This window comes from Lutra lutra, chromosome 5 (assembly GCF_902655055.1).
Source record: "Lutra lutra chromosome 5, mLutLut1.2, whole genome shotgun sequence".
Classification (NCBI taxonomy): Eukaryota; Metazoa; Chordata; class Mammalia; order Carnivora; family Mustelidae; genus Lutra; species Lutra lutra.
In genome coordinates this window covers 152709962-152726497 of record NC_062282.1, presented here as the reverse complement: position 1 = coordinate 152726497, position 16536 = coordinate 152709962, and positions in this window count along the sequence as shown.

Here is a 16536-nt window from a genome sequence, read left to right as displayed (position 1 = left end):
GGGCCTTCTGCAACAGAGCTAATGGCTATCGACATAGACAATATGTTGGAAAGGGAATTCAGGCTAACAATTATCCAGGCAATAGCTAGGTTGGAGAAAGCCATGGATGACCAAACAGAATTGATTAGGGCAGAACTGAAAGCCACCAGGGATGATGTTCACAATGCTCTCAATGAGTTCCAATCTAATCTAAATTCTCTAAGAGCTAGGGTAACTGAGACAGAAGATAGAATTAGTTATCTGGAGGACATACAGATAGAGAGAAAGGATCAGGAGGAAGCCTGGAACAAACAGCTTAGAAGCCACAAAAACAGAATCAGGGAAGTAAATGATGCCATGAAACATTCCAACATCAGAATTATTGGAATCCCTGAAGGGGATGAGAAAGAAAGAAGTCTAGAAGATATAATGGAACAAGCTCTCCATGAAAATTTTCCCAATCTCACAAATGGAACCAGCGTTAACGTACTAGAGGCCAAACGATCTCCACCCAAGATTATAGATTCTTGAAAGTCCTCGAGACACCTAATAGTAAGAATGAAGAATTATAATTGTAGGCACGCCCTCTTGAAGGCAGCTAGGACAAAGAAGCTCCTTATGTACAGAGGAAAGCCCATCAGAATAACGTCAGACCTGTCCACAGAGACCTGGCAAGCCAGAAAGGGCTGGCAAGATCTATTCAGGGCACTAAATGAGAAGAACATGCAGCCAAGAATACTTGATCCAGCAAGACTGACATTTAAAATGGATGAGGGGCACCTGGGTGGCTCAGTGGGTTAAAGCCTCTGCCTTCGGCTCAGGTCATGAACCCAGAGTCCTGGGATCGAGCCCCGCATCGGGCTCTCTGCTCAGCAGGGAGCCTGCTTCCTCCCCTCTCTCTCTGCCTCTTTCTCTGCCTGCCTCTCTGCCTACTTGTGATCTCTGTCTGTCAAATAAATTAAAAAAAAATAAAATGGATGGAGAGATAAAGAGTTTTCAAGACAGGCAAGGCTTAAAAGACTATGTGACCACCAAGCCGACACTGCAGGAAATATTAAGGGTGGTTCTATAAATGAAGAAAAATCCTAAGAATAGCATTGAACAGAAATATAGAGACAATCTACAGAAAGAAAGACTTCAAAGGTAACACGATGTCAATAAAAACATATCTATCAATAATCACTCTCAGTGTGAATGGCCTAAATGCACCCATAAAATGACACAGGGTTGCGGATTGGATACAACGACAGGACCCATCCATATGTTGTCTACAAGAGACCCATTTTGAACCTAAGGATACACCCAGACTGAAAGTGAAGGGATGGAGAAGCATCTTTCATGCCAATGGACCTCAAAAGAAGGTCGGAATAGTGATTCTCATATCAGTTAAATTAGATTTTAAACTAAAGACTGTAGTCAGAGATACAGAAGGACACTAAATAATTCTTAGAGGGACTATCCACCAAGATGATCTAACAATTGTAAATATCTATGCCCCTAATATGGGAGCAGCCAATTCCATGAGAAAACTGTTAATCAAGAAAAGAGTCATATTGATGTGAATACATTAATAGAAGGAGATCTTAACATGCCTCTCTCAGTAATAGACAGATCATCCAAGCAGAAAATCAATAAAGAAACAAGAGCATTGAATGACACATTGGACCAGATGGACCTCATAGATACATACAGAACATTCCACCCCGAAACAACAGAATACTCATTCTTCTCAAGTGAACCTTCACCAGAATAGACCACATACTGGGTCACAAATCAGGACTCAACTGATACCAAAAAACAGATTATTCCCTGCATATTCTCAGATCACAATGCTTTGACTCTGGAGCTCAATCAGAAGGAGAAGTTTGGAAGGAACTCAAACACCTGGAAGCTAAAGACCACCTTGCTTAAGAATGCTTGGATCAACCAGGAGATCAAAGAAGAACTTAAACAATTCATGGAAACCAATGAGAGTGAAGACCCTTTGGTCCCAAACCTATGGGATACAGCAAAGGCGGTCCTAAGGGGGAAATACATAGCCATCCAAGCCTCCCTCAAAAAAAATTGAAAAATCCAGAACACACCAGCTGTCTCTACACCTTAAAGAACTGGAGAATCAACAACAAATCAAACCAACTCCGAAGAATACTAACTTAGGGAATCCAAAAGTAAATTAAAAGACTCATTCACCATGATCAACTGGGATCTATTCCTGGGTTCCAAGTGTGGTTCAATATTTGCAAATCAATAAAGTGATACACCACAATAATAAGACAAATGATAATAATCCTTTTAATAGTTGAAGAAAAAGTGCTTAACAAAGTGTAACATCCATACATGATAAAAACTCTCAACAAACTGAGGTAGAGGAAACATATCTCTACAAAATAAAGGCCAAATATAAAAAACCCACTGCTAATATCATTTGCATGGGGAAGAGCTGAGGGCTTCTCCTCTACAATCAGGAACAAAACAGGGATGTCCACTCTAACCAGTTAATTAACATAGTATTGGAGGTCCTAGCCACAACAATCAGACAGCATAAAAGAAAAACAAAATGTATCCATATCAACAAGGAAGAAGTAAAATTTTCACTGTTTGCAGAAGACATGATACTCTATATAGAAAACCCAAAAGACTCCATCAAAAAATCATTAGAATTGATACACAAATTCAGTAAAGCTGCAGGATACAAAATCAATGTACAGAAATCTGTTATATTTCTGTCCACCAATAATGAAGCAGTAGAAAGAAAAATCAAGGAATTGATCCCATTTATAATTGCACCCAAAACCACAAGATACCTAGGAATAACCTAACCAATGTAGTAAGATCTGTGCTCTAAAATCTATAAAACAATGATGAAAGAAATTGAAGATGACACAAAGAAATGGAAAGACATTCCATACTAAGGGACCAGAAGAACAAATATTGTTAAAATGTCTATACTACCTAAAGCAATTGACACATTTTATGCAATCCCTATCCAATACCATGAGCATTTTTCACAAAGAGGCAACAAACAATTCTAAAATTTGTATGGAACTAGAAGAAATCCCAAATATCCAAAGTAATCTTGAGAAGGAAAAGCAAAGCTGGAAGAGGCATCACAATTCTGGACTTCAAGTTATATTACAAAGCTGTAATGCCCCAAACTGTATGGTACTGGCACAAAAAGAGATGTGGAGATCAATGACACAGAATAGAAAACACAAAAGTGAATCCACAACTGTGTAGTCAATTAATCTTTGACAAAGCAGGAGAGAACTGCTAATGGGAAAGACAGTCTCTTCAAAAAATGTGGTTGGGAAAACTGGACTAGCAATATACAGAAGAAAGAAACTGGACCATTTTCTTATACCATAAACAAAGTAAACTCAAAATAGATGAAAGACCTAACTGTGAGACAAGAAACCATAGAAATTCTATATGGGAACACAGGCAATAACCACTTTAACATTGGCCATAACAACTTCTTACTAAATATGTCTCCTGAAGCAAAGGAAACAAAAGAAAAATCAACATTTGGGATTTCAACAAAATAAAATGAAAAGCAACCTACAGAATGAGAGAAGAGATTTGCAAATAGCTTATTTCATTAAGGGTTAATACCCAAAATCTATAAAGAACTTATCAAACTGAACACTCAAAAAACAATAATCTAATTATAAATGGGCAGAAGTCATGAATAGAAGTTTTTCCAAAGAAGAAGTACAGATTGCCAATTGATATATGAAAAGATGCTCAATATCATTCATCATCAGGGAAATACAAATCCGTTGGAAGTCCTAGCCACAATGAGGTATCACCTCACTCCTGTGAGAATGGCTAAAATCAACAACACAAGAAACGGTGTTGGTGAAGGTGTCAGGAAAGGGGAACACTCCTGCACTATTGGTTGGAATGGAAACTAGTACAACCACTGTGGAAAACAGTATGGAGTTTCCTCGAAATTTAAAAATAAACCCAGCAGTTGTCCTATGAGGCATTTACCCAAAGAATACAAAAATACTAAATCAAAGGGATACATAATCTCCTATATTTAAAGCAGTAGTATCTATAATAGCCAAACTATGAAATTAACTTACAATGGATATTATCCAGCCATAAAAAGAATGAAATCTTGCCATTTGTAATGATATGGATGGAGCTAGTGAGTATCATGCAAAGAAAAATATGTCAGAGGAAGACAAATACTATATGATTTCACTCATATGTAGAATTTAAGAAACAAAACAAAGGGAAAAAATGAGAGCTAGAGAGTCAAAGTGTGAATTAGTCTTAATTATACCTTTTACATCTTTTACGCCTCACCCAACTGCAACCACCAATCTGTTCTCTAATGTTCTCATGAGCTTTTTAAAAAAAAAATTGTTTTGTTTTGTTGTTTAGATCACTTGAGATCACATCGTTTTATTTTTTTTTTTCCTCTGTCTGACCTATTTCACTTAGCTAAAGCAACCAAGGTCCAACCATGGTGTTGCAAATAATGACAGTTACTATTTTTTATAGCTGAATAGTATTCTACTATATACATACAGATATGTGTGTATATATGTACACATATTTACATACACACATATAGATCTGTATGTACACATATACACACATAAATATATACTGCATTTATATATACCACAAATTATATATATCTTTATATATCTATATATGTCTATATAGATATATACACAGTTTCTTTATCCATTGGTGCATTGATGAACACTTAGATTGTTTTAATATCTTGTCTATTGTAAAAATGGAGCAATGAACGTAGAGGTGTGTAAGTGCCTTTTCAAGTTAATGTTTTTCATTATCTTTGGTTGAATACCCAGAACAGGAGTTCCTGTATCATATGTTAGTTCTATTTTTACTATTTTTGAGGTAATCTCATATGTTTTCCATAGTGACTGCATCAATTCACATTTGTGCCAACACTGCACAAGAATTCCCTTTTCTCCACATCCTTGCTGAAGCTTATTATTTCTAGTCTTTGTGATAGTAGTCATTCTAAAATGTGTGAGACAGTATTTCATTGTGGTTTTGATTCGCATTTTCCTGAACAATGAGGAAAATGAGGATCTTTTTATGTACCTGTAGACCATCTGTACAAATCTTCTTTGGAAAAATATCTCTTCAGATCCTCTGGGAATCTTTTAATCAGATTCTTTTTTCTTTTCTTTTTTTTTGCTATTGAAATACACAGGTTTTGGGGCCATACTGGGGGCTTAATTAACTGTTTTCCCCTGATGTTGGGGTTTTACAGTTTTATGGGGACAATGTGGTGGTTGTCCTCTTGTTCCTTTGGTTTGTCTTCTGAGGGAGGGGCCTACCACGTTGTTTTTCAGACAATCTCGCTTGGGCTGAGTTGCTCTGCCCCCTATCAAGAGTCTGGGCTCTGTGGAAACCGGTTTTTCAGGCTTTTGTTCTCTGGAGTTTTTGTTCTTTAGTGGCTTTATGTGGCTTTTAAGAGAGTTAGTGCAAAGTAAACTGCACCCAGTCCTTGGCCTCAGAGAGAAGCCTTGGTCTCCTCCCCTCTGAATGGTCTAGAACACACAGACTCCCCCTCTGCAAACTCTGCTGAACACCACAGCCTCCCACAGGTGGTGTGCACTCCCAGCCACTGTGTCAGTGGTCACCCGCGACCCCTGTTTGTCTCTGCATCCCAGTGCCACTAAAACTGCAACTAATATTGGTCTGAATGAACCCAATGCTGGCAGCTGCCATTGCCAGGACTGCTGTCTGGGGTCCATGCCCACGACCCAGCACTAGTGCAGGTCACAGAAGGCTTCCGGTTCAGGGACCTCTGGCAGGAGCCTGAGCCAGGCTCTCTCAGGCATGGGCAGGGGTGCATGTAGTCTGAACGGTGGTGCAAGCAGTGGAAAGCCATGGACTCAGCCCTACCAACTGGAACCCCTGCCAGGCTTTCTCAGATATGAGTGGGCATTGGCTGTGGCCACCCTGGGACTGTGGGTTTATGTCCATGTCTGTGGCTGCCCGATTCCACCAATTGCCACGTAAGGCCCATTTGCTCTTTTTGGGTGCTTTTAATTAGACTCCAAGTTAATGCTGGTCCCCAAGCACAGGACACTTTCGTATTGGGGTATTACTTTTCAGTGGGTCACTTCTGGGGGCTGCCTCCCCCTTCTGTTTATCCTCCAATATCAGTCCAAGTGCTCCCACTCCATTGACCTCTCCACTGATGATCCTCTGCTCCAGTAAAGATCCAGAAGTATATACTCTTACATTTCAGGCTGATTTCATGGGTGTTTAGAGTGTTCTGGTAGATATTTAGCTCAATTCAGGGAACTGGTTGAAACAGGGTCTCCTACTTCTCTTCCATCTTGCCTTTCCTCCAGATGGCTATCCATCCATGGTATATACATATGCACATCTTCTGCTTCCATTTTTCTATGAATGGTATTTTATTCTTTTTTCAATGCAGTTGTAACTGGGATTGTTTTCTAAATTTGTATTTCAGCTAGTTGATTTTTAGTGTACAGAAATGCAAAGGGTTTTTTTATAATCATTTTATCTCTTCAAACTTTACTAAATTTATTTATTATTTCTAAAAGTTTTTGGTGGGTTCTTTAGGATTTACTTCTTTCTTTACGTTTTGGATGCCTTTCCTATCTTTTTGCTTGTAGGTTTATTTCATTTTTATGGCTAGAACTTCCAGTACTATTTTGAGTATAATTGGTGTGAATAGTTATCCTTGTCTCATTCCTAAACTTAGAGGAAAAGAATTCTAATTTTTGCTGTTGCATATTATGTTAACTGTGGGTTTGTCCTATGTGGCTTTTATTATGTTGCATTACCTTCTATCTATGCACAACTTTTTAAGCACTTTTATCATGAAAAGGCATTTAATTTTCTTCAAAAAAAATTTTTTTTTGTCTCCACAGAGGTACCCATATGATTTGTACCACTTATTTGGCTTATGTGGTGTCTTATATATATTGATTTGTTATGTGAAATTATGCCTGCATCCCAGGGTTAGGTCCCATTTGTTATTATTGTATGATCCTTTTGATTTGCTGTTGAATTAGATTTGTTAGCATTTTGTTTAAAAATTGATTTTCTATGCTTGTTAAGGATTTTGGCTTGTTCTTTTTCTTTCTTCTACTGTCTTTGTCTGGCTTTAGTCCCAGCGTAATAATGCTGGTCTTTTAAAATAAGTTTGTGTATGTTTCCTAGTATTCAGTTCTTTGGAAGAGATTGAAAAGAAATGGTGTTAATTCTGGGGAACCTGGGTGGCTCAGTGGGTTAAACCTCTGCCTTCAGCTCAGGTGATCTCGGGGTCCTGGGATCAAAACCCACATTGGGCTCTCTGCACAGCAGGGAGCCTGCTTCCCCCCCCCCCCTGCCAGTTTCTCTGCCTACTTGTGATCTCTCTCTTTCTCTGTTGAATAAATAAATAAAATCTTACAAAAGGAAAAAAAAATGGTATTAATTCTTCTTTCAAAGTTTGGTAGAATTACCAGTGAAGCAATCTAGTCCTGGGTTATTTTTTATTGAGAGACTTGATTATTCACTCAAGCTCCATCATTATCTATCTATTTAGACTTTTAAAAAATTTGTCCCTGGAAAAAAATTGTCCCTGAGTCAGTCTTAGTAGTTCTATGTTTCTAGGAATTTATGCATTTCTTCTAGGTAATCCAATCTGTTGACATATAAGATCCTTTGTATTTTCATTTATCAGTTTTTTCCAATTTGTTTTTTGTATGTCTTCTCTTTTTTCTTCTGGCTAGCTAAAGATTTGCCCATTTTGTTTATCATTTTAAAAAACTATCTCTTGGTTTCATCAATATTTTCTATTACTTTTTTGTCTTTTATTCCTTTATTTCTGTTTTGATGTTGATCTTTTTCCTTCTGCCTGCTCTTGGCTTAGTTTTCTCTTCTTGTTCTATTTCTTGAGGTTACTTATTTGAGATATTACTTTTTTTTTCTAGGTGTAGGGATTTATTACTCTAAACTTCTTTCTTTGAACTGTTTTTGCTGTAACCTATACATTTTGGTATGTTGTGTGCCCTATTTTGCTTGTGTCAAGATACTTTTTTATTTACCTTTTGATTCCTCTTGGCCCATTAGGAGAATGTTGTTTAATCTGCACATGTTGTAAATTTTGTGCCCAAAGAACTTGCTTCTGGTTTCATTAACTACTTTGAATATAAATTGACTAAATGCTCCAATCAGTAGACATAAAGGGGGCAGATGGATAGAGAAGCAAAACTCATCTGTATGCTGTCTATGGGAAATGCATTATGTACCTAAAGACACATGCATGATGAAAGTGAAAGGATAGAGAAGCATTTATCATAGAAATGGATGCAAAAAGAATGGTGGGTAACAATACTTATATCATATAAAATAGACTTTAAAATAAAAAAATGTAATAAGAGACAAAGATGGATGTTATTTTTTAAAGACTTTATTTATTTGAAAGAGAGAAAGTGAGAGAGAAAGATGGGCAGAGGAAGAGGGAGAAGCAAACTCCCTGCTGAGCAGGGAGCCCAATGCGGGGCTCAATCCCAGGACCCTGGGAACATGACCTGAGCTGAAGGCACATGCTTAACTGACTGAGCCTCCCAAGTGTCCCAACAAGGATGCTACATTATCATAAACAAAATAATCCAACAAGAAGTTATAAGAACTGTAAATATTTATGCACCTAACATCTACATTGAAGAATCCAAATATATAAAGCAGCTAATAAACATACAGGAATTAATTGATAGCAATAGAATAATAGTAGGTGAATTTAATACCCCATTTACAGCAATGGACAGATCATCAGAACTCAAAATCAACAAGAGAATAGTAGCTTTGAAAGACACAGGGAACCAGACAAATCTAACAGATATATTCTCTCATAAAATAGCAGCATACACATTCTTTTCATGTTTTTGGCATGAAAAATTCTCCAGGATAATCACATATTAGGCCACAAGACAAACCTCAACAAGTTGTAATATAAATTTTGTTTTCTTTTGAAAAGAAATTAAAAAAATTAAAAATTAAAAAAAATAATTGAAGACATACCATACATTTGTTCTGACCACAATGCAATGAAACTAAAAATCACCTACAAGAAAAAACTCCGGAAAGAGCACAAGTACATGGAGGTTAATTAATATTACTATACAATGAAAGGTTCAACCAAAAGACAAAGAGGAAATAAAAAAATACATGGAGACAAATGAAAGTAAATACACAATGATCCGAAATATATGGTAGGCCACAAAAGCAGTTCTGAGAGTTAAGTTTAGAGCTATACAGGTCTATCTCAAGAAGCAGGAAAATTCTCAAGTAAACCTAAATTTACACATAAAGGAGTTAGAAATGCAACAATAAATGAAGTCTAAAACCAACAGAAGGAAAAAAATAGGAAGGATTAGAGCAGAAATAAATGAAATAGAAATTGGAAAACCAATAGCACAAATCACTGAAACCAGGAGCTGGTGCCATAAAGGCCAACAAAATTGATGACCCCCTAGCTAGACTCATCAAAAAACAAATAAAACCCCAATAAGATACCACCTTACAGGGGCTTCCGGGTGGCTCAGTGGGTTAAAGCTTCTGCCTTCGGCTCAGATCATGATCTCCAGGTCCTGGGATCAAGCCCCGCGTTGGGCTCTCTGCTCAGTGGGGAGCCTGCTTCCCTTCCTCTCTCTCTCTCTCTCTGCCTGCCTCTCTGCCTATTTGTGATCTCTGTCAAATAAATGAAATCTTTAAAAAAAAAAAGGTACAACTTTACACCAGTTAGAATGACAAAAATGAACAAAACATGAAACAACAAGTGTTGGCGAGGATGTAGAGAAAGGGGAACCCTCTTGCACTGTTGGGGGGAATGCAAGTTGGGACAGACACTTTGGAAGACAGAAAGGAGGTTCCTCAAGATGTTAAGAATAGAGCTACCCTACAACCCAACAATTGCACTACTGAATATTTACCCGAAGGATACAGATGTGGCAAAAAGAAGGGCACACATAGCAGGAATATCCACAATACCTAAACAGTGGAAGGAGCCAAGATGCCTTTCAACAGAAGAATGGATAAAGGTGTGGTACTTATACACAGTGGAATATTACTCAGCTACCAGAAACAATGAATACCCACCATTTGCACTGACATGGTTGGAACTGGAGGGGATTATGTCAAGTGAAGTAAGTCAAACAGAGAAAAGACAATTATCATATGGTTTCACTCATATATGGAACATAAGCAATAGCATGGAGGACCATAGGGAAAGGGAGGGAAATCCAAAGGGGGAGAAATCAGAGAGGGAGAAGAACCATAAGAAACTATGGACCCCAAGAAAAAAAATCTTGGGGTTTCAGAGGGGAGGCGGGTGGGGCAGGGGATAACAGGGTGATGGGTATTGAGGAGGGCACATGCTGTGATGAGTACTGCGTATTATACATACCTAATGAATCATTGAACACTACATCAAAAACTAATTATGTACTACACAGCAGCTAACTGAACGTAATTTAAAAATTAATTATTTGATTAAGAAATAAAAACAAATACAAACAAACAAAAGGCAAGAGGGGATTCACACAAACAGTATCAAAAATGAAAGAGGAGGAACAGCAAGTGACACCACAGGAATACTGAGGATTGTAAGACAGTATTATGAAAAATTATATGCCAAAAAATTGGATAACCTAAAAGAAATGGATGAAGTCCTAGAAACATGTAACCTTCCAAACTGAATCAGGAAAAAATAGAAAATCTGAAGAGAGAGAGATTACCAGCATGGAAATAAAATGAGTAATCAAAACTCCCAAAAAACAGAAATCCAGGAACAGACAGCTCTATAGGTGAATTCTAGCAAACATTTAAAGCAGAGTTAATACCTGTTTTTTTGAAATGATTCCACAAAAAATAAGAAAAAAAGGAAAATTTCCAAATTCATTCTATGAATCCAGAATTACCCTGATGTCAAAACTAGACAAAGGTGCTACAAAACAAAAGAACTACAGGCTAATAACTCTGAATAACATAGAAGCAAAAATTTTCAACAAAATATTAGCAAGCTGAACCCAACAATACATTACAAAAATCACTCACCATAATCAAGTGGGGTTTATTCTCTCATGCAGAATAAATATTTGCAAATCAATATTTAAATATTTGCAAATATTGATTTGCAAATATATTTGCTAATCATTCAAAGAAAATCAATGTAATACATCTCATCCATAAGAGAAAGGATAATATGATCATGTCAGTAGATACAGAAAAATCATTTTACAAAGTACAAGAGTTATTCATGATAAAAAAACTTCAACAGTGTAGGTTGGGGGATACAAATCTCAATATAATAAAGTCCATTGATGAAGAATCTGCAATGAACATCCTATTCAGTTCCAAAAACCTTAGACCATTTCCCTTAAGGTCAGGAATAAGCTAAGACTGTCTATTCTCACCACTTTTATTCAACATAGTACTGGAAGTCCTAGCTACAACAAACAGAAAAGAAAATGGAATAAAAGACATCCAAATTGGTAAGGAAGAAGTAAAGATTTCGTTATGTGCAGATGACATGATACTATATATAGACAACCCTAAAGACTCTACCAAAATACTGCCAGGAAGGATCCATGAGTTCAGTAAATTTACAGGATACAAAAACAATGTACAGATACCATTGAAATTACAAAAACAGTCCCATTTACAATTGCATGAACTATTTGTATAATATCTGGGAATACACTTAACTAAGGAGGTGAAAACCTATTTTCTAAAAACTGTAAAATACTGATGACAGAAATTCAAGATGAAACAACCCATGGAATGATATTCCATGCTCATGAATTGGAAAAACAATTACTGTTAAAATGTCCACAAGATGCATGACAATGTACAGCTTGAATGCAATCCTATCAGAATACAACAGTAAATTTCACAGAAGTGAAATAAGCAAGTCTAAAACTTGTAGAGAACCACAAAAGATCCCCAATAGCAAAACTGTCCCGAAAAAGAAAAAGCTAAAGGTATCGCAAGGTTTCAAGTTGCACTACAAAGCGACAGTAATCAGCACAGTATGGTACTGGAACAAAAATGGACACTAGATCAACAGAACAGAATTGAAAGCTCAGAATAAACCCACACATATACGTTCAATTAAGGCACAACAAATGAGGCAAGAATAAGCAAAGGGAAAAGAGTCTTTTCAACAAATGGTTTTGGGGAAATGGCACAGCTATGTATAAAAGAATGAAACTGGACAACTTTTTAATACCATACCCCATAATAAACTCAAAGTGGACTAAAGACATAAATATGAGAAATGAAACCATAAAATATCTAAAAATATATGCAGTAATTTCTTGGACATTTCTCTCAGCAGCATATTTATGAATATGTCTCTCTAGCCATGGGAAACTAAAGCAAAAAAAAAAAAAAAAACAACTATTGGTTCTACACCAAAATAAAAATGTTTTGCACAGTGAAGAAAACCATAAGCTAAACAACAAAGCAACCCGGTAAATGGGAGAACACAATTTGCAAATGATATATTTAAAAAGAGGTTAATATAGAAGATATATAAAGAACTTATACACCTCAACACCAATAAACAAAACAAAATTGAAAAATGGGCAGAGGACCTCAATAGACATAACTCAAAAACAAAGAGACTAACAAAACATGCAGAAGATGAACAGATATTAATATACGTTCAACATTAGTACTCATGGGAGAAATGTATATAAGAAAACACAATGAGATTATCATCTCACATTGGTCACAAAGGCTATTATCAAGAAGATAAAAAACAAGTGTTGGTGAGGATGTGGAATGAAGGGAATTATCAGACAGTGTTGCAGGAATGTAAATTTGTGCAACCACTGTGGAAAATTTTATGGAGTTTCCTCAAAAGAGTAAAAAAATAGAAATACTATATAATCTAGTAATTCCACTAGTGGACATTGACCTAAAGAAAACAAAAACAGGAATTCAAAAAGTATCTTCACCTCTATGTTTACTGCAGCATTATTTACAATGGTGAAAATTCAAGTGTGCATTACTAGATGAATAGATATAGAGGATGTATATATGTGCATGGATATATATACACACGCACATGTGGAATATTACATATATATATATATATATATATATATATATATACATACATACACATATTCCATATAGATATAGAGGATGTACATATATGTAGGGATACACACACACACACACACACACACATACAATATTACTTACCCATAAAAAGATAGCTTGCCATTTGTGACAAAATGGATAGAAATAGAAGATATTATACAAAGTAAAAAAAGAAAGAGAAAGACAAATATATAATTTTACTTATATGTGGAATCTAAACAAACAAATAACAAAACAGATTGTTAAATACAGAGAAGAAACTGGCAGTTGCCAGAGGGGAGGTGGGGGGGGGAAGGTAAAATAAGTAGATTAAGAGGTACAAATTTCCAATTATAATAATAAGTCACAGAGATGAATAGTACAACACAGGGAATGTAGTCAATAATATTGTAACAATGTTGGAAGGTGACAAATGGCGACTGCACTTACTTGTGGAGAGATTTAAGTAATGTACAGAGTTGTTGAATCAATGTTGTGCACCTAAAACTAATATAATGTCTTATGCTAATTATTCTTCAATCAAAAACTTGTGTTTGTGAGTTTGTAACCTCCATGTTGGAGGAGGGGGTTGCTATTCACAGGGTATCACCAGAGTTTACTGGGTTGATGGCAGGTCCAATTTCTTTTTCTACTTTTTAAAAATGATAGCTGTTTTTTTAAAAATAATTTATTTATTTGAGGGAGAGAGAGAGACAGAGAGCACTAGAGAGCACAAACACAAGTGGTGGGCCAAGGGAGAGGGAGAAGCAGACTCCCCGCCAAGCAGGAAGCCCTACTTGGAGCTCAATCCCAGGGCCCTGAGATCATGATCTGAGTCGAGGGCAGAGGCTTAACTGACTGAGCCACCTAGATGCCCCAAAATGACAGCTTTTTTGAGCTATAGTACACATAGGTCTTATTCCTCCAGCTACTTGTCAGTAAAACAGACACTTGTTTCAAAAGACATTAATAAAATTATTTTTAACAGGAGGAGCTTTGAGTGTGCTCATCTAGAACAATTACCAAATAGCAAATGAAGAACTCATGGTGCAGGACATTGTGTACAGAATGCTGCCGTTTTTGTAAAAAGGAGGAAATAGGGGTGCATATTGGTTCATAGGTTCAAAAATGGACCTGTAAGGATGGCATGGTCCCTCTAGTACAGACACTTGATGATTGCCCATTTTGTGTGGAGGGACATATTATTGTATACATCTTACACCTCTTGAATTGTAAACTATATAGAGGATTTCTACTCGAAAAATAAATAAAACCAAATACAGGCAGAATATGGCTACCAATGACACAGGGCTGCTCCATTCTGTTTCCACCCCAACGAGGTATAATGTCTATTAATTCCTATACTAGCCATCCAGAGTTAACAAAGACTCTGGGTTTAAGAGTTTAGTCCTTGGGAAGACTACCATCACTTCAGACACCAGTTGAACTTGGGGAGGTTCCCTAGGTCACCTGGACCTCCCGCTGAATGTCTACAAATGTGAGAGTTTCTATAACTCCCTCAGGCTTGATAATTGATTAGAATGATTCACAGAAGTCAGGAAAGCTTTTTATGTATAAATATAGTTTCATTGTATTTGGGATATAACGATACATAGGGTGAGGTCTGGGAGGGAGGACACAGCTTCCATGCCTCTCCCCATGGAATCAGGGTACACCATCCTCCCAGAACAACAATGTAAATATCAACTAAAAAGCCCACTTGGGCATTGGTGTCTAGGTTTTTATGGGGATTTTATTACATAGACATGATGGATCAAATCTTTGGCTACTTGATTAAACACAATCTCCAAACCCCTCTACCCACTCTCCCCCCAGGTAACCCTAAAAAGGAAAAGAAGGTTATCAGTGAACATTAATTGGTGATCTATCAAAAATCAGAACATTATTGCATTCATGAAGGAAGGCAAATGTTTTGGAGAGGAAATTGGTGGCAAAGTAGGAGGACCCTAGGTTCACCTTGTCCTACAAACACAACTAGAGAACTATCAAATCATCTTAAATACCCCAGAAATAGACCATAAGGACTACAGAACAAACTCCATGACTGAAGGAGTGAAGGGGCCACATTGAAAAATGTAGGAACTACAGAGCCATGGTATAGGGAAGAAAAGAAACATGCAAGCTGTGGAGGGGAGAGAGGCATGGTCATAGAAAAGGACAAGAGAAAATGGAGCACATAAGTAACACAAAAGGAAAACATTTCTCAAAGGAATTGGCATGGGAAACAAGAGGGTCTAAATGTCATGAGTTCTTGAAGCTGGCAGGTCTTAAACCCTGGAATTGTAAAGGTCAGTGGGCTCAGCTGGGTAAGAGCCCAGAGGGCACGGCACTGCTCCTGGTGAAAACACAGGCAAACAACCCCAGACAGACAGCCTGGAAACAGTGATCTAAATAGTGCCTGGGGCACATAGTGGGGAGATGTTTCGATCTTCTCAGACTAGTCCCTCAGAGGCAGCATCATGGAGACACCTTCCTAGGAACAAAGGTAGTGGCCAGTGCCATTTCCTCCCCACCCCTCAGCATAAACACAGAGCCACCTGCAGGAAACAGCAGGGTGCCAACACTGGCTGCTTAATTTGCATACACCAAAATCCACCCTTCTGGAAATGCCAGAAGGCAGTGGAAATGCCCTTCTTAGGCTTCCATCAGTCCCAGGGTGACAGACTCCTCCCCCAGAAGACCAGCCCGAACGCCTGTCCACACCACATCTCCCACCAACCACAGGGTTCTTCAGGCCTTCATAGCTTCTCATAAGGGTGGTGTCAGGTCTTGTTTCACAAAAAAGCATGATCCCACTTGGTTAAAACTCAGGATTCAGGAAAAGGAACAAACACTGCCTACTGCAGACAAATAGAGCCTTTACAGACAACTGGCCTGAAGGATAGAGCAGCCAAAACACAACAGCAGGGTACATGCAGCATACACCAAAGACACTCTCTAAATCTGCACCCCTTCTTTACACCATATACAAAAATAAAGTGAAAAACGGATTGAAGAATTCAATGTGAGACCTGAAACCATAAAAATCCTAGAAGAGAACACAGGCAGTAACTTCTATGACATTGGCTTTAGCAAATTCTTTCTAGAAGAATCTCCTGAGACAAGGGAAACAAAAGCAAAAACAAATTATTGGGACTACATCAAAAGAAAAAGCTTCTGCAGAGTGAAGGAAACAGCCAACGAACTAAAAGGCAACCTCTGGAATGGGACAAGATATTTGCAAATGACATACCTGGTAAAGGGTTAATATCCACAATATATAAAGAACTTAAACAGTTCAACATACAAATAATAAATAACATTAAAACTGGGCAGAATACATGAATAGACATTTTTCTAAAGAAGACATCTAGCTGGCCAAAAGACACATGAAAAGATGCTCCACATTGGTCATTATCTAGGAAATGCAAATCAGAACTACAATGATAT